Raw genomic sequence first — 20,170 nt, forward strand, 5'->3', positions numbered from 1 at the left:
CTAATTTTTTCAAGTATCGCGGATCTATACCGCTTCGGTATCGTATAATGTATATAGTTATAGTAGCTTGAAGACATCGTTGATTTTAGACTATCCTGAGCACATAACGAGCACAACTTTTGCATCAATATCGGTAGGATAGATTCTCTCAAAAACACCGAAAATTCCTCCTCGGAGTCTTCTAGTACACTGTCGTCAATTTCACTTGTCCATTCGATAAATTGATGGCGAAATATAGTATCCGGAATATATGGTTTAATGAATGCAGGAAATGTTGTATACTTTTCAATTATTTCCTCACTGCTTTTATACTTCCTTCTACATCCCCGACATGTTGTTAACCAATCTGTGAGAGTACTCAGATTTTCCTCTCGTAAGGCGAGACTGTCTTCCATCTCTGTAATAAATAAAAATTATTAAAATAAAAATATCCAATTAGTTATTACACATTCGAAAAATGTGTATTAAAGATATTTTAAAAATGTGTACTTTACCTATTTCAGTTTGCACAAAGTGCAATCTTTCCTGTACGGTGGGGGCCCGTCGATGTGGTCACGCTGCCACGACTGGTTGTAGTGCAACGAGCACCGACGATAACCTTGCACTTCCGGATCCGCTCTTAAATGATCCGGTAGCCTATCCCACACGTGATCCACAAACCGAGCAAAGTTTTTTATAAGAATCACTTTCGGCACGATTTCTAATTGCTCCGCGGACAAGCTCAGAATGTCACGTTCGTCCAATAGCGCGATGAACATTTCGACTGTTACCTCGACTTGGTCATGATGGACCTTATATACCCGCTTGTTGCACACGACATTGATTAAAACTATCGATGGCTCATATTTGCATTAACAATCCTTATCTTATCTCTTCCGGGAATTATTGTGATCTGATACCCCCCACCATTCCAAAATTATGGATGGCGATGCCTACAATTTGTATTAACAATCATTATCACACCCTCTAAGAAACGGCGCTCAAATGCTGCCTCTTTGTTCTAAAATACAGCGATGACGCAATCCGTAAATCTGCACGAACCTGCATACTATAAACATAATGATTCCGACAACATGGCGCTCTACTTTGATGTGTAGAAAAAAAACCTGCACCAATAAACAGTTCTCTTTCCAATAAACAATCTTTATCTTTTCCGGGAATCCTTATCTCGCGATTTGTATTAACAATCCTTATCTCTTCCGGGAATTATTGTAATCTGATACCCCTACCACTCCACATTCACCCCCTCTCCTCCAAAAACGATGACGTTATTACCCCCTCCACTGTTATCTGATACCCCTCTTCCCCTCTTCACCCGCACCCCCCTCATTGCCCCTGGGTTAGAATCATCATAGTATAACTACTTTAATATTAAAAATTATTTACTCGGTGGGTGCTATTAGCATATTTATTTAAATTAAAAACTTAAAGTTTTGTAAATATTAATTTTTACTTAAAATTAGATATTTTTGCTTAAGTAATGTAATTATTTAAGCAATTTAAATAAATATGCTATTAGCACCCACCGAATAAATAATTTTTAATATTAAGTTATTTTGTCTCTGAGTGTACATACAAATAAAACACGATGCCAAAATTATTATGATAGTTTTTTGTCAACGCTGATATTCAATTGTTTTTTGTTGGATCTACACATCGTGTATGTACATACATCGCATTGTGTGTAATCCGTACATAGTGATTCTCAATAATGAGTATTACTTCAGAAGAATATTGTGATATGATAATTGCTTACGGATTGGCGGAAGAAAATGCACGTGCCGCGGCACGAATTTACACGGAGAGATTTCCTGGTCGCGCGCGATATCCTACGAGACGTCAAATTTATCGTGTCGTCCGACAGTTTCGGGAAACAGGATGTCTCATACATAATCGTGTTGTTGGACCAGTGTGTGGTCGTGTTCGTGATGAAGAAGCATTTCTTCAAGCTATCCATGAAGATCCTGGAATAAGTATACGTCTTCTGGCGCATGATACAGGTGTACCTAAGACCACAGTACATCGTATCTTATGTACAAATGGATTACATCCGTTCCATTATCAACGGGTGCAACAACAATTACCGGGAGACGCACAACTACGTGTAAATTTTTGTGAAGGTATTGTAAGAATCTCTTAGGATAACACCGATGTCGGTAAACGATATCGAATCGATTAGTCCTCATATATATCATTGGGGGCACTAATATACATTTCCAAAGATGCGCAAATCGCATCTGCGGCTCCGGAAATTAGAATATTCGAGAAAGCTCGAGAACAGTCGAAGACAGAAAGTATATAAACGAGTGCAAAGAGGTCACAAGGCTTTTTCGGCTCTTGTTAGTAGAGAGAAAAGTATAGAGATATAAGTGCGAGTGTTTCACAGCGTAAAGGACTTCGCTTAAGGAAAGCTCCGTTGATCTCAGAGGCAATAAAGGACTTTTGCCAATCAATTGTTAAATAACTGGTCAATTTTCCAAGAAGGACTTTGGAAAAGAGCTAGCCAGCTACAAGTTAAAAGAAATACATATATTTCTAACAAAGATAAGTTTAGTGGATAAGACATTTATCATATCTGTAAGAAATTGGGTTCATAACGGACATTCACATATTGTTCATTCTTAAATATATTAATTATTAATTGTTAACTAATCATTTAATTGAATTTCCTGACAAACAATATAAGAACGATCTTACAGTATTGTATACTCTTCATCTTTGTATACTCATAACACTTTTAACATAAAATAATTGTTAGTAAAATGTGTACAGGCTTTCTCGCGCAATGTCGGCAAAACGAATTTTTCCCGGATTATATTTTATGGAGCGATGAAGCTACGTTTACACCGAACGGTGTATTTAATTCGCGAAATTTTTTATATTGGGATGAGGAAAATCCTCATGCGATTCGCGAAGGCGCGTTTTAACGTAGATGGTCCATTAACGTATGGGCTGAAATAATCGCGAACCAAGTAGTAAGTAGTTAATTGTAGAAATAAAATAACTTTCCGTTACAAAATATAGTAATTATTTTAAAAAATAATTTTCAGATCGGTCCATATTTTTTCCCACCGCGTTTAAATGGCGATCTTTATGCAGAATTTTTACAAAATAAATTGCCAATGCTTCTCGCCGATGTGCCCCTAAATATTTGAGTGCAATTGATTTATCAGCACGATGGAGCACCAGCGCACTTCCGCCGCCGAGTTCGCGATTTATTAAATGCGCATTATCCAGAAAGATGGATTGGTCGAGGTGGCCCTATCACCTGGCCGCCACGGTCACCAGATTTAAATGTATTAGATTTTTTCGTTAGGGGCTACGTAAAAAGTCTAATCAAAAACTGTCGTAATGGTACAGAAAATGAAGTACGTGAAGCTATTATTGCGGCCTTCAATACCATTACGCCGGACATGGCGCACCGTGCAACGCGCGGTATTGTTCGAAGGGCCGAATTCTGCATACGAGAAAGAGGATGGCACTTCGAACAATTCTTGCATTAAAAAATGAGAGTGGATTAGGCCTATCGGGGAAACCACTATAAAAAAAGCGCACTATGCTATCTACCGCAAGGTAGTGTGGAAACGATAGCGCATTGTTAAAAGAAAGAGAAATTATTTTTCGACGCGTGATAGTTTATCATAAACCGTTCGTTTTTCATACGTGTACGCATGCACAAAGATTTTGCACATTTTTTGTGTCATTAGATTTTATTTCAATTATAAAATAGAAAATAATTATTTAGAACAACGTCTAGCGAGACGCGCCGCTCGCCGCTTCCCGCTCCCCGCTCGCCGCTTGTCGCTCGCCGCTTACCGCACGCCGCGCGCCTAGCGACCGTAGTCTGTAAGCGGTCGTATCTCAGCCGTGCGTTCGCATTCGGTAATCTTTAATAATTAATATCTCTTTAACCCTTGTGAAAATTGTAAAATGGTAGAGGACTTTTCGGTTCAGTTTGGTCTGCTCTACCGGCATACGGCCGCTGTGTCAAAATTTTTGGGACACCCTGTATATAAAATAATTTCTTACTTATTTTTAAAAGTAAATATATGTATATTAATATTTATTATTTCTTTTGTTTCAGGAAAAGAAAGAAAAGAAAAAAAAGTGGAAAAAGAAAATCAAAGAAAAATATATCTGTATTAAAATATATCAATCTATATTATAATTTTATATTGTAAATATAATTACACTAATTTTGTAAATATATAAAATAATAATAATTATACAAGCGTGTAATATTATATTATATTATTTTTGTATTATAATTATAATTAATACATCGTAATATATAATTATTGCATTGTAACATTTAATTGTATTAGTATTGTAACATTTAATTGTATTAGTATTGTAATTTATTTTTATTTGTGTCAATTAATAATAAATATAATATTGATACTGACGAGGACGACGACGACGACGACGACGACGACGACGACGACGACGACGACGACGACGACGACGACGACGACGACGACGACGACGACGACGACGACGACGACGACGACGACGACGACGACGACGACGACGACGACGACGACGACGACGACGACGACGACGACGACGACGACGACGACGACGACGACGACGACGACGACGACGACGACGACGACGACGACGACGACGACGACGACGACGACGACGACGACGACGACGACGACGACGACGACGACGACGACGACGACGACGACGACGACGACGACGACGACGACGACGACGACGACGACGACGACGACGACGACGACGACGACGACGACGACGACGACGACGACGACGACGACGACGACGACGACGACGACGACGACGACGACGACGACGACGACGACGACGACGACGACGACGACGACGACGACGACGACGACGACGACGACGACGACGACGACGACGACGACGACGACGACGACGACGACGACGACGACGACGACGACGACGACGACGACGACGACGACGACGACGACGACGACGACGACGACGACGACGACGACGACGACGACGACGACGACGACGACGACGACGACGACGACGACGACGACGACGACGACGACGACGACGACGACGACGACGACGACGACGACGACGACGACGACGACGACGACGACGACGACGACGACGACGACGACGACGACGACGACGACGACGACGACGACGACGACGACGACGACGACGACGACGACGACGACGACGACGACGACGACGACGACGACGACGACGACGACGACGACGACGACGACTGACGACGACGACGACGACGACGACGACGACGACGACGACGACGACGACGACGACGACGACGACGACGACGACGACGACGACGACGACGACGACGACGACGACGACGACGACGACGACGACGACGACGACGACGACGACGACGACGACGACGACGACGACGACGACGACGACGACGACGACGACGACGACGACGACGACGACGACGACGACGACGACGACGACGACGACGACGACGACGACGACGACGACGACGACGACGACGACGACGACGACGACGACGACGACGACGACGACGACGACGACGACGACGACGACGACGACGACGACGACGACGACGACGACGACGACGACGACGACGACGACGACGACGACGACGACGACGACGACGACGACGACGACGACGACGACGACGACGACGACGACGACGACGACGACGACGACGACGACGACGACGACGACGACGACGACGACGACGACGACGACGACGACGACGACGACGACGACGACGACGACGACGACGACGACGACGACGACGACGACGACGACGACGACGACGACGACGACGACGACGACGACGACGACGACGACGACGACGACGACACTGATAATCTTTTTACATACTTATATGCATTAAAAAATTTGTATATAAAAATATTATGTAATTTTTATTGTAATCTTTATTTGTGATTATAATAATAAGACGGTGTAAATTTTAATAATTTGTTTGAATTAATATTTATTATTTATTTAAATTTGATAAAAATATATTAATATCTTAATTAACATATATATTAATTTTTTTATAAAAAAATGCCGAGGCGTAAAACAGAACGTACTTTAGAAGAAAAAGTAGAATTTCAACAACGACGTCGTGAAAAAATAGTGGAAAGTCACCGTCGTTGTCGTTCGATTACTAAAACAGTAAAAGATAACTTAAAAACAATTAATTATAAAAAATATGGTGTTAATGCCGCTGGTACAATATATAGTAATCGTATAATAAAATTAAATGAAATACAACAAATTAATAATGATAATCGTGTAATAGAAGTAAATGAAGAAATAATTGAAGGTTTTTCAAATACTACATAATTAGGTCAACAAAATTATGCAAAATATTTATCCCATTATCGATTACGAAAGAAACAACAACCTTGTTTAAATATTAATAATTCAATATTAAGTGATGACATAGAGGAATATTATATTGGTTCCATGGATGTATCCTGTGTTCATTGCAATGCAAAACATTTTGCAGCCGAAAGAATATCTAATAAAGGAAATTCATTTCACGATTGTTGTAATCACGGCGCAATATATTTGCAACCATTGCCTGAATTTCCTCAATTCATTCGTACTTTATTCGATGGTAGTCATGTAAAATCTAATGATTTTTTTCAACATATTCGTAGTTATAACAGTTCGTTTTCATTTGCATCATTTAATGCCAATTTAATTAATTTTCAAAATAGACGACCAGGTCCGTACTGTTTTAAAATACAAGGACACATTTATTATCAAATTAATACAGCATTATATGCTGCGCAAAATGAAAGTCCTTCTTATGGCCAACTTTTTATCGTGGATTCAAATGAAGCAATTGATCATCGTATTAATCAAAATTTGTGCTTAGATCTTGAAATTGTACAAAACCTTGAACATATAATGAGGGAATCTAATGTATTTGCTCAATCTTATCAAATGATGGGTGAAGAATTAGAAAATTAACGACGTTTGAAAATGGAATCTGGTAAATTTTTACCAGAATTACAATTATTATTTGCTTTAAGACCAGGTATGGATCGACGTCGATATAATGCTCAAAGAACTAATAAAGTTGCAGCTGTTTTTTGCACAAATGCTGATGGAGAAATTCCAGAATCATACGTTACAATACGTAATAAAAATACTAAAACTTTGCAAAAAGTTAGTACTATGGATCCAAATGTTGAACCATGGATATATCCATTATTTTATCCATATGGCACTCAAGGTTGGCATCGTGATTTAGCAAAATTAAATAGCAATAAACGAATAACGAGAGGACAATATATTAAATATCGTATGGCTATTCGCGATGAATTTAATGTTTTTATATTAGGCCGTCGCTTATTTCAACAATGGCTTGTAGATAGTTATGTAAAAATGGAAGAAGACAAAATTGATTATTGCAAACTCCATCAAAAAGAATTACGTACTGAAACATATCAAGGTTTAAGAGATTACATACAAACTATGGAAAATAATTTAAATGGACGTATTGGTAAAATGGTTATACTTCCTTCCACATTTATTGGATCACCACGTAATATGATGCAAAATTATCAAGATGCAATGGCAATTGTTAGTAAATTTGGTAAACCAGATCTTTTCATTACAATGACTTGTAATCCAAAATGGCGTGAAATTGAAGAAAACCTTTTGCCTGGTCAGCAAGCTTCTGATAGACCTGATATTTGTGCTCGTGTTTTTAATATTAAAAAAGATTATTTAATTGATTTGATTGTTAAGCAAAAATTTTTTGGTGAAGTAGCAGCATTTGTATACGTTATAGAATTTCAAAAACGTGGTTTGCCACATGTCCATATGTTGATCACTTTAAAATACAATTTTAAAATAACAACTCCACAAATTGTTGACAAATATATTTCTGCTGAAATCCCTGATCCATCTGAGAATTATATCTTACATAATATAGTTATGAAGCACATGATTCATGGACCTTGTGGCGATTGGTGTTTAGTAAATGAACAATGCTCGAAACATTATCCAAAATCTTATCTTGAAGAGACTAAAATGGATGAAGATGCTTATCCTTATTATCGTCGACGAAATAATGGTAAAAATTTTGAACGTCCTGATGGATATATAGTTGACAATCGTTATGTTGTTCCATATTGTCCTATTTTATCGATTATATTTAATTGCCATATTAATGTAGAAGTAGTTTCAAGTATCAAATCAGTTAAATATCTGTATAAGTATATTTATAAAGGACACGATGTTGCTGCTATAACCATTGAACCAACAACAGAAAATATAATTATTGATCATGATGAGATACACAATTATATCGAAGCTCGTTACGTTGGACCTGTAGAAGCCACTTAGCGTATCCTCGGTAAAAAATTACAAGATAAAAGCCATGCTATAATACGTTTACCAGTTCACCTTCCCAACGAACAAAATATTATAATTGAAAATGAATCCACTGAAGATGCAATAATTATTGCTTTAAATCAAGTTACTATGTTAATCGATTATTTTTCATTAAATTTACGTGATGAAGAAGCAAGACAATATTTATATATTGAAATTCCACGCTATTATACATTTAAAAAAGAAAAAATTAATGGTAGAAATGTGTCGCGTTGGGTCAGACGCAAAAGTCATTATAATTGCATAGGACAAATGTATTCTGCTAGTCCAGCTCAAACAGAATTATTTCATTTACGATTATTATTACTCATAGTAAAGGAAGCTACAAGTTTTAATGACTTAAGAACTGTAAATGGAGAATTTTGTCAATCATTTTCAGCAGCATGTTTGGCTTTAGGTCTGATCGAAGATGATGATGAATGGAAACGAGCTATGAATGAAGCTGTTGGATGGATGATGCCACGACAACTTCGTAGATTATTTGTACGAATATTATTACATTGTCAGCCGCTACATCCTGAAGAACTATGGGAAAACTTTAAAATAGCGTTATCGGAAGATCACGTTCGACATTTTGGTGTGTTACAAGAACAGAAGAAAGCATATATACAAATCAATAATATGCTTTGTACTGAAGGCAAAAGTCTTGCTGATTTTCCACAAATGGAGCAATTATTAGAAACTGAGTTGTTAAACGAAGAGAATGATTATGTGATATTTGAACAAGCTATGGAAATAGGTACCAAACAATATAAACAATTAAATGATAAACAAAAAGAAATAGTTGATCTTGTGTTAAATAAATTAGATAACAATATTTATAATAATAACTATTGTTTTTATATTGATGGTCCAGGTGGATCAGGTAAAACATTTATATACACAACTATTTATTATTTAGCTAAAATTAGAAATAAACATGTGTGTACAATGGCTTTTACGGGTATTGCAGCGACATTATTGCCTGCTGGAAAGACAGTTCATAAGACATTTGGATTGCCAGTTCCATTATTTGCTGATTCATCATCTACTATTAAAATCCAGTCGAAAAAAGCTCAATATTTGAAAAATACAGATATTTTTATCTGGGATGAAACACCAATGGCGCCACAATATGCTTTAGAAATGATGGATCGAACATTGCGTGATATTATGAATAACGATGTACCTTTTGATGGAAAAATTGTTTTATTAGGTGGTGATTTTAGACAACTATTGCCTATCAAAGTGCATGGTACTCGAAGTGAAATTATAAATCTTTCTATTAAGTTTAGTTCTGTTTGGAAATATTTCGTAAATTATTCTTTAACACAAAATATGCGAGTTTTTCTAGAAGAAATTAAATTTGCAAAATTTCTTTTGGATATGGGAAATAGCATATTAAATGATTCTAATGATAATATACAAATTCCTGAATGTTGTGTAGCATCTATTGATACTGATATTGTAGAAGATATATATGGCGATTTAATAAAAAAAAGAATTTACCAAAATAGCTAAATGTGCTATACTTTCTGCAAGAAATGCCGATGTAGATGAAATTAATAAAAAAGTTGTTGAATTATTAGATATAACTGATGAACGAATTTATATAAGTGTAGATAGCACTGTAAATTGTGGTGATAATGGTAATATCGGTGAAGCTTTGTTACCAGAATATTTAAACAGCTTATCTCCATCATGTCTTCCTTCTTATGAATTACGTTTAAGGCCAAATTGCATTATCATGTTGATCAGAAATCTTAGCATCAATGAAGGTCTTTGTAATGGTACTAGATTAATGATTATAGAGCTTACAGATCATTTATTGAAGTGTAAAATCTTAACCGGTGATAAAACAGGAGATATCGTTTTTCTAAATCGTATAACATTATATTGTGAAAATGTATATCCTTTTACTTTTTCAAGAAGACAGTTTCCAGTAAAATTAGCGTTTGCTATGACAATTAATAAATCACAAGGGCAAACGTTTGACAGAATAGGAATAGATTTTCGCAAAGATGTTTTTAATCATGGACAACTATATGTTGCTTTTTCACGAGTTCGTTCTTGGCAAGCATTAAAAGTTTTCCTTGGTAATCAACGAGATAATAGACACGTTAAAAATTATGTATGTAAAGAAATATATATGTGAAATAAAAGTACACATTAAATCGATATATTAATTGATTTCAAAATTAACGATAATTTAATATTTCTTGAATAATTCAATGACTTCTCTATAATATACTTTACGTAATCTTTGATTATTCAAAAGAAGACTTGAAACTTTGTGTATTCAAAAAGTTCGATATGAGTTATTTTGATAATTTGATGATTATCTTGATTTTATAATAAAATTATTAAAGTAATATAATAAATGCGCGCGCGCATATAAATAATAGGAATAAGAAAATAATAATAATTCTCACGGGACACCGATTGATTTCTTCAATTGAAAAAATGTGATACATCAATAATAAGAATAAGAAAATAATAAGAATTCTCACGGGATACCAATGTTTTCTTCAATTAAAAAGATGTGGTACATCATAAGTTTGTCCCAAATAGTGACAATCAGCATTTTTAGTTCAAAATTGTGTCGTTTGCATTAAGCAATTCGCAAGAAACGGCCTGAAATGGTAGATACTGCATCACGATAATGCATCGGCGCACAGATCATTATTTGTATCATAGTTTTTGGTTATGCATATCTGTATCCTGTAATCGTACAGTTTCCATATTTATCCAATTTATTACTAGCTAAAGGGACTTTTTCCTGTCCCTCCAGTTAAAAAAGTCGTTGAAAAAATCCGCCGATTTGACAACAATAGTATTAAAGAAAGCTGCGAAAATTGGAGGCCGTTCCGAAATCAGTCTATAAAAAATGTTTTTAAAACTAAAAAAAGCGTTGGCATATAAGTGCATTGCACAGGAAGGGGACTATTTTGAAGATCATACGGAACAAATATTAAAAATATAAACAATGTGTTTTATTTACTGAGGCCTGAAACTTTTTTTTAGTAAAAATTGTATCTGTATTATATATAAAGCTAAATAGCACGCGCGTAGCGCGCGCCTGTATTGTTCTAGTCCACTCTTAAAAAAGGCATAAAAGATCGATATTCGAATGTATCGAAAGTCTCGAAGTTTATTGTTGACACTTTTCCGCGTCGCTGATTGGTTATCTCAATGTGAAGATTGACAGTTCGATTAGTATTTCGATGCGAAGGTTATATACAATAATACAAGTAAGATTAAAGAGGTAATCTATCTGAATCATCCTGTACGTAAATATGCTTTTGCGTGAACTGAAGTAATGAACACAATAAAATCTCAAATTTGCCTTTGATGGCAAATTTTAGTCGTTGCAGTAATCAAGAGATACGGTAGTGTCACAGTATAAGAAAGCACAATAGGTTCACTCGCGTCGGTACTTTTTGATCTCATGACTAAAAGATCGCCATATTGCTGGTTGTGCGCGGGCTCTAATTTGAAAGGCATAGATACAATAAGAAAGATATATGTCTAATAAGAATATTTAAAAAAAATTTTATTTAATATTCTAAAAGAAAATAAGACTCTAGAATAATAATTTACCTGATAGGAAGAAAGTCTGTGCCATCGTTACACGGTGCGTAAATTATTGTGTATATTTACAATAATTAATATCTGCGTTTATTTTGTACATATACGTATTAATTTATTTTTAATTAAAATACAATTTTATCAAAATTACTGTAGAAGTATACAATTATTATATGCAATAATTATCTAATTATTAAAATCCTAATAAATTCTATGTATATAAATAAATGTACAGAGCCTATAAATTATCAGAGATAAGAAAATTTAAGAAACATGATAATATTTTGATAATAATAATAATAACATGAATATTATTGTGTGTGCGTGTGCGTGCGTGCGTGTGTGTGTGTGTGTGTGTGTGTGTGTGTGTGTGTGTGTGTGTGTGTGTGTGCGTGCGCGTGCGCGCGTCTATAATTATAAGAGACGTTAGAAAAATATAATTTGATAACATTTACAAATGTGTATCCATCCTTGATCCATCAGTTATAATTTCAACATTGTCCAATTCTTCTTTTTTTTTCTTAATTTGAGTTTATTGATGCACGTTTCGTATACCTAAAAAATAATTAATTATAAGTAAAAAATAATTAGAAATATTAATTAATTAGCATAATAAATAATTAATTATACAAAACTAAATTAAATGCGAAATAAAGAGACATAGGTTTTAATAAATCGTGCTCCTGGTGAAAAAATCTAACAATAAATAATTATCTATAAAGTCATCATAAAAAATTTAGAAATTCTATAAATTGTTTTTTAAATTGTGAGAAAATATTCACCAGGGATTTCAGCAGGGTTACTTTCATTAAAAGTTACACTAGAGATGTCTTGTATTATTGCCATCTTTCAGGTTCTACGGCCATATGTTTACAACCGCCATGTTGCTGGTTGTGCGATTCGGTCATGCGCGAGAGACGATTATTAGGACACTTTCTAGCAGAGTGAACCTACTGTGCTTTCTTATACTGTGGTAGTGTCTCGCGCCAAGTTCACGCGCAGCGCACAACGCAAGCGCAAGACCGACCGTGTTTCTTTACGCGAGCCCGAAAGTTGAGACGAGCCGAGATTATCGGATCTCAATAACGGCTGGGCCGATTGAGTTGATAATAGGCTCAATCGATAGCGCATACCCAAATTACATAAGAAAAGTATGCTTGTTTTTACTGTAGGTGCTGTAGAAAAAAAGTTATAATAATCCAAAGTCGAAATGTTGAAATAATTGTCGTTTTCCTAGGATGTCCAGCTAATAAAATGTCCAGTTTCCGATTTCTGACGTTAGATGCGCTGATGGCGCTGAGAAGCCGCACGGCGCGCGCTTACGATTTGACATTTTTACATAACCTTTCAGATCAGAAAGTGTTATAAAAAAGTAATAATAATGAATTCGGTCTAACAAATTTGGTCACTCGCACTACATTGCTTTGTTACTTTGCTGCACACTCAAGACTGCTTATTAATCCGGAGCAGTGTAGTGCAAGTGACCAAATTTGTTAGAAATTCGTATTAAATGAAATAAGTGATATGTTGGTGAATGTGAATGTCTTAGTAAATATCTACTACACCTTTGAAAATTTTTTATTTTGCAAGTTATTATTCATACATGATTCGAGACTTTAGTGGATGATTTGTCTAAAATAAATAAAATTGAATAGCTCAAAGTTTAATATTTTTGTTCTGAGTATCCTAGATTAGTTTCAACGATATTTATAATTCTCAGTCAATTTTATATTTAAAAAAATATAGCATAAGTAGCCTTCTGTAATTAACGCTATGGTTGACAACAAAATTATCCACATCACAATGTGGGCAGAGAATTAAGTGTAAGAAAATGTTCATCTTGTAAGAGGCTAGTCACTAGAGTGTTGTGTTCCCGGCCAATCAAAAGCGTGAATGTCAGCCTTGAGCCGTTGGTTACTTGGGTTTCCCCAGACCAATCCGGTGGGTTCCCGCCAACGGCAATATTTCTGTATTCTCATTGGCTCACGTGATCGAGCTAAGGTGATGTGAGTTGGGTTGCATGAGCGTGACTTCGGACAAGGGAGTCTGAGCAATGTTGCCAGAAACGAGCGGCGGCATCACATTAATACAACCGAGAACCGATGACGTCACCCTATCCGTGTGAGCTCGACCCGGTCGACCAATGGAAGAGAACGCCGTCTCCCTTCCACCGAGCCGACACAACAGACGATAAATGCATGCTACCAATGCTGCCAGAAACGAGCGGCGGCATCACACTAATACAACCGAGAACCGATGACGTCACCCTATCCGTGTGAGCTCGACCCGGTCGACCAATGGAAGAGAACGCCGTCTCCCTTCCACCGAGCCGACGCAACAGACGATAAATGCTAAGAAGTAAGTGTTTCTAAGGCATGTGGCTGGAATATGAAAAATCCCGTGTTCGAGATTTGCTTCTCGCAACTTTCTTTTCTTTTTTCCGCATTTGTTTCTAACAGTGTAAATTATCAAATAATCTTTTTTTTGCTTAAAAAATAATAGTTTATATTTATTAATAATATTCGCATATGTTAAAACTAACAATTTTTGAAATAATTCAGATTTGCTATTGTCAATAGAAAAATGAAGTTATTTTGCAATATTGCAACAAAGTGTAAATTTAACATATACTATGTTCTTGCCATTCGCCTTATTCGTTTAGCCATGCTTGCTTTGGCATTTATGTCTATCGACTCGAAAGATTTTACATACCTGTAAAACTTTTAATTATTTCCCAACTTACAATTAGTCACTCGCGTCCTGATATTTTTTCTCCCGTTCAATAATTTTCTATTCGTACATTCGGAGAATCCGAATAGTGAGATCAATAATGTACTTAATTTTCGTACACTCTAGTATCTCAATCTGAGATCGGTGTACATTTTAACGTGTCAAATGTAGACGAATTATTTCTATATAAAAGATAATTAAAATTTTCACACCAACAATCTATGATATATGCTCCATATGCCATATTATATTTTATTCCATTTTTAATCATTTATTTTAAACTACTGCATATTAGCAAAAGTTACTGTACTATGGAGATGAGTGGAGGAGACGGTAATATATATTATAAATGCAGTCAGATTTATTGTACTCTTGTTAAAATATTGTAAAAATAATGTATTATTAGTAATTATAATAGTATTTATTAGTAATTATAATAGTATTATTAATAGTGGTCTTCCGCACCACCTTCGAGGTTCCACTAACGGCGCGTTAGGTTTTTTTAGTGGACCTTCGCCAGGAGCCCTATTATACCACATTTCATTAATCTTTCTATATATTTCTTTTATACATATGTGATGTCATTTGTAGACAAAATACTTTTTTTACACTTGTCATTTACAAGTGCGGTGTCATTTGCAGACAAGATACTCTTTTTACTCTTGTCATTTACAAGTGCGGTGTCATTTGCAGACAAGATACTCTTTTTACTCTTGTCATTTACAAGTGTGGTGTCATTTGCAGACAAGATACTCTTTTTACTCTTGTCATTTACAAGTGTAGTGTCATTTGCAGATATACCAAATTTTAAACAATTTCAACAAAATTTGGCAAAATTACGACGATTTATATCTTAAAATCTTATTGAATTTGGGAATAAAAATTTTTCAATTTTTTATTTTTATTATTAAAAATAAGCATCGAACAAAAAAACTGCAGATAGAAAAAAGTTTCGTCTCATCATTCTCTACAAGCCTATGTTTAAAAAAAATTAATTTTGCGACTTTCAAAATTTTCATGCTTCGAGACGTTTAGACGATATTTTTACACGATTTCGAGCGCAGAGCGATTTCGTTGATCCGCGTCCTCAATTGTGTTTATAAGTCGCGTACAAACAGAGATCAGACTAGTTCCTTCGGTTCCTTATCAGTTAATACACTTGACGGAAAAGTCGATTTGAAGAATATTGCGAAATATGGATCGTAAGTAGAAAATTAAATTATTATTAAAATCATCATAAGAGATATAAATTATTATTATTTATTAATTAAAAATAAAATTTTTAATTAAATAATATGAAAAACGGCATAAGAGTGATGACTAAATTGATTATGACTAGAATTATGTGTTAAGAATTAGGAATAATTAATACATTTCGTTATCTTATTTCAAATAAAATAATTCCAATTTGATTTTCCTAATATTTAATATTTATTCCTATTCCTAATATTTTCTCTATTCTACGTAGAGAATCTTTATTATAATATAACGTTACTCCAATAATCGCTAATCTCAATCTATTGTTTCTATGTTGCAAGTTTCTCAAGTAGCATAGCTTTTTAAAAAAATTTACATTAAATCTTGCTTAAAGATTAAAATTTTTAATTTTATGTATTTTGAATATTAAAATTGCTGATTCTTTTAATTTTATGTATATTGAGAATGGTCGAATAGTCAACTGTTTATATTCTTAAAGACAATTTTGTAAATATAAGAAAGGTTAACACATATTATTTAGCTGTAGCTCATAATTCTTCTACCGTTTTTCATGTTATTTATTTTGTTAGCAAAATGTTTAATCTTTAGTTTCTTTCTCCTCTCTTATACATATATAACAGTTTTTATTTTTTTTAAACTCATAAATGTATTACTAATTTAATAAATATATATTAATTTTTGCAGAGGACATGACACAAAGAGTGGAAAGTATGACGCTGGAGGAGAAAGATGCTGCTGTACAACAGTTGATGCAACAAATGTTGCATCAACAAGAAAAATTGGTACAAATGCAGCAGCAGCTGCATTTGTTAATAAGTAGTGGTGCAACAACGCAGCAGCAGCAGCAGCAAAATACAAACACAGAAAATATCCAAGAGCAGCAGCAGCCGGAGGAACAAACAAGAGGTACATTATTTTTTTTTTTATTTTTTGTAACTAAATGATTAATTTATATGCATGATTGTTTTATTTAATATAGTACTTATCTGTAAATGTGCTTATTTTTTAGAAAAAAGGAGAGGAGGCGGAAAGTCTCGCGCTCGCTGGTATCACCAGCGAGGTGGAAGAAGTGAATGGGGAGGCAGAGGTGGATGGGGAGGCAGAGGTGGATGGGGAGGCAGAGGTGGATGGAGCGGCAGAGGTGGATGGGGTGGCAGAGGTGGGTGGGGACCGAGAGGTGGCCAGGGCGGAAGAGGCCATATCATAATAAAAAAATATTATATAAATTTAAAAAATATTAGATAAATATAAAAATAATTTTATATATTAATTTCATATTAATATTAATTTTATTTTTTTAACAAACTTTTATTTTTTAATATTTTTTTTGTATTTTTTATTTATATTTTTATTATTTTTTAACTTATTTACTTATACAATATACTTATATTTTTATTTTTTAATATCTTTTCTATTTTTTATTTATATTTTTATTTTTTAACTTATATTACTTATACAATATACTTATATTTTTTTTATTTATATTTTTATTATTTTTGACGATATTTTTATTATTTTTTAATTTTTTATTTATATTTTTATTTTATATTTTTTTTATTGATTTATTATTATTATTAATAATATGTTTTTTAATCTAATTTATGTGATAACATTATAATAAATATATATTGACTAGTCATATTGTGATAATTTTATATTAAGATTTATTTTACATATATATAAAATAAAATTTCAAATAAAATCAATTATCTCGTGCTAACTCTCTATCCCGTCACGTATTTATAGATAAATAAAATATTACTAACATGTCTGCAAATGACATCACATATGTATAAAAGAAATATATAGAAAGATTAATGAAATGTGGTATAATATAGGGCTCCTGGCGAAGGTCCACTAAAAAAACCTAACGCGCCGTTAGTGGAACCTCGAAGGTGGTGCGGAAGACCACTATTAATAATACTATTATAATTACTAATAAATACTATTATAATTACTAATAATACATTATTTTTACAATATTTTAACAAGAGTACAATAAATCTGACTGCATTTATAATATATGTTACCGTCTCCTCCACTCATCTCCATAGTACAGTAACTTTTGCTAATATGCAGTAGTTTAAAATAAATGATTAAAAATGGAATAAAATATAATATGGCATATGGAGCATATATCATAGATTGTTGGTGTGAAAATTTTAATTATCTTTTGTATAGAAATAATTCGTCTACATTTGACACGTTAAAATGTACACCGATCTCAGATTGAGATACTAGAGTGTACGAAAATTAAGTACATTATTGATCTCACTATTCGGATTCTCCGAATGTACGAATAGAAAATTATTGAACGGGAGAAAAAATATCAGGACGCGAGTGACTAATTGTAAGTTGGGAAATAATTAAAAGTTTTACAGGTATGTAAAATCTTTCGAGTCGATAGACATAAATGCCAAAGCAAGCATGGCTAAACGAATAAGGCGAATGGCAAAAACATAGTATATGTTAAATTTACACTTTGTTGCAATATTGCAAAATAACTTCATTTTTCTATTGACAATAGCAAATCTGAATTATTTCAAAAATTGTTAGTTTTAACATATGCGAATATTATTAATAAATATAAACTATTATTTTTTAAGCAAAAAAAAAGATTATTTGATAATTTACACTGTTAGAAACAAATGCGGAAAAAAGAAAAGAAAGTTGCGAGAAGCAAATCTCGAACACGGGATTTTTCATATTCCAGCCACATGCCTTAGAAACACTTAGGGCGGTATTCATAGTCCGTTCTTATATTCAAAATCGTTTTAAGCACGGACTTATATTCGCTCTCTTCGTCACACATAGATTGTGTCTGACGAAGAGAGCGAATATAAGTTCGTGCTTAAGACGATCTTGAATATAAGAACGGACTATGAATACCGGCCTTACTTCTTAACATTTATCGTCTGTTGCGTCGGCTCGGTGGAAGGGAGACGGCGTTCTCTTCCATTGGTCGACCGGGTCGAGCTCACACGGATAGGGTGACGTCATCGGTTCTCGGTTGTATTAGTGTGATGCCGCCGCTCGTTTCTGGCAGCATTGCATGCTACTTGCATGTTAAAAGCAAGCGTTTCTGATTCAGAAAAGAAATTCTGAGGCGAGTGGCTGGAATATTAGAGATCACCTGTTCGAAACCTGCTTTGTGCAACTTTTTTTTCTTTTTTCCACATTTGTTTCTAACATAGTAAATTATTAGATAATATTTTTTTGCCCAAAAAAATATTTTCTATTTATTATTAATATTCGCATATATTAAACTAACAATTTTAGAAATAATACAGATCTGCTATTGTTAATAGAAAAATGAAGTTATTTTACAATGTTGCAACAAAGTGCTAATTTAACATATGCGAATATTTTTAATAAAAATAAAATAATTTTTTTTAGCCAAAAACATTATCTAATAATTTACTTAAAATAAATATCGAAAAAGGAAAAAAAGTTACAAAATCACAGTTTTCAAACACGAGATTTTTAATATTCTTGCCATTCGCCTTACTCGTTTAGCCATGCTTGTTATTTTACATTTATCAACATAAAAGATTACACGCCTGCAAAGCTTTTAATTATTTATTTTAAACTACTGCATATTAGCAAGAGTTACTGCAGTAACTACATATACATGTACTGTGGAGATTAGTGGAGGAACACAGTAGCATATTAAAACTGCAGTCAAATAGATGTAGATTGGTAATTTTATTAATACTATTAATAAGTAGTGGTCTTCCGTACCACCTTTGAGGTTCCACTTATGGCGCGTTCGATTTTTTTTTAAGTGGATTGTCGCCTGGAGCCCTATTGTACCACTTTTTTTTACACCTGTTATTTACAGGTTAAAATAATTTACAGTAGTTGACACTGTATTTTTGTATCTATATACTTACTGTACTTTGTATACTCACTGTACTTGTACTTTTGCGCGTTGCGCGTATATTGGCGAGTTGGGAAAATTACTTACTTTATAATTTTTTATAAATACAAAATATATTTTGTATTTATTATGCCTGCAATGCTATCAAGAGTAATGAGAAATACAAGGTGTCTCATTTTAAACAATCCACTCAAATATCTCAGAAACACCAAGTTAAATAATAAAATTTTTTTAATAAAAGTTGTAGGATTTGGAGAGGGAAAAAATATAGGGATATTTGTTTGACCTTGGATGGAAGCGCTTCTGAGATTTGAAGGTCATTTTTATTTTTTTAAATGGAACCACTTTAATTTTTTTATATAAATCGATTTCTCATAATAT

General features: G+C 34.2%; 1 long non-coding RNA gene and 1 pseudogene across 1 annotated transcript; one reads left to right on the top strand and one right to left on the bottom strand.

Moving 5' to 3' along the window:
* The first annotated feature begins 1,847 nt into the window (after positions 1 to 1,847).
* On the top strand, positions 1,848 to 4,139 carry LOC137000518 (uncharacterized; annotated as a pseudogene).
* Positions 4,140 to 16,867: 12,728 nt separating this feature from the next.
* LOC137000451 (uncharacterized) lies at positions 16,868 to 19,442 on the bottom strand. Its single transcript, XR_010890686.1, has 2 exons — positions 17,411 to 19,442; positions 16,868 to 17,271 (listed from the first exon to the last, which is right to left on the bottom strand). It is a non-coding gene; the product is annotated as an uncharacterized lncRNA (long non-coding RNA).
* Between the last annotated feature and the right edge of the window lie 728 nt (positions 19,443 to 20,170).

This window comes from Linepithema humile, chromosome 6 (genome assembly GCF_040581485.1).
Source record: "Linepithema humile isolate Giens D197 chromosome 6, Lhum_UNIL_v1.0, whole genome shotgun sequence".
Lineage (NCBI taxonomy): Eukaryota > Metazoa > Arthropoda > Insecta > Hymenoptera > Formicidae > Linepithema > Linepithema humile.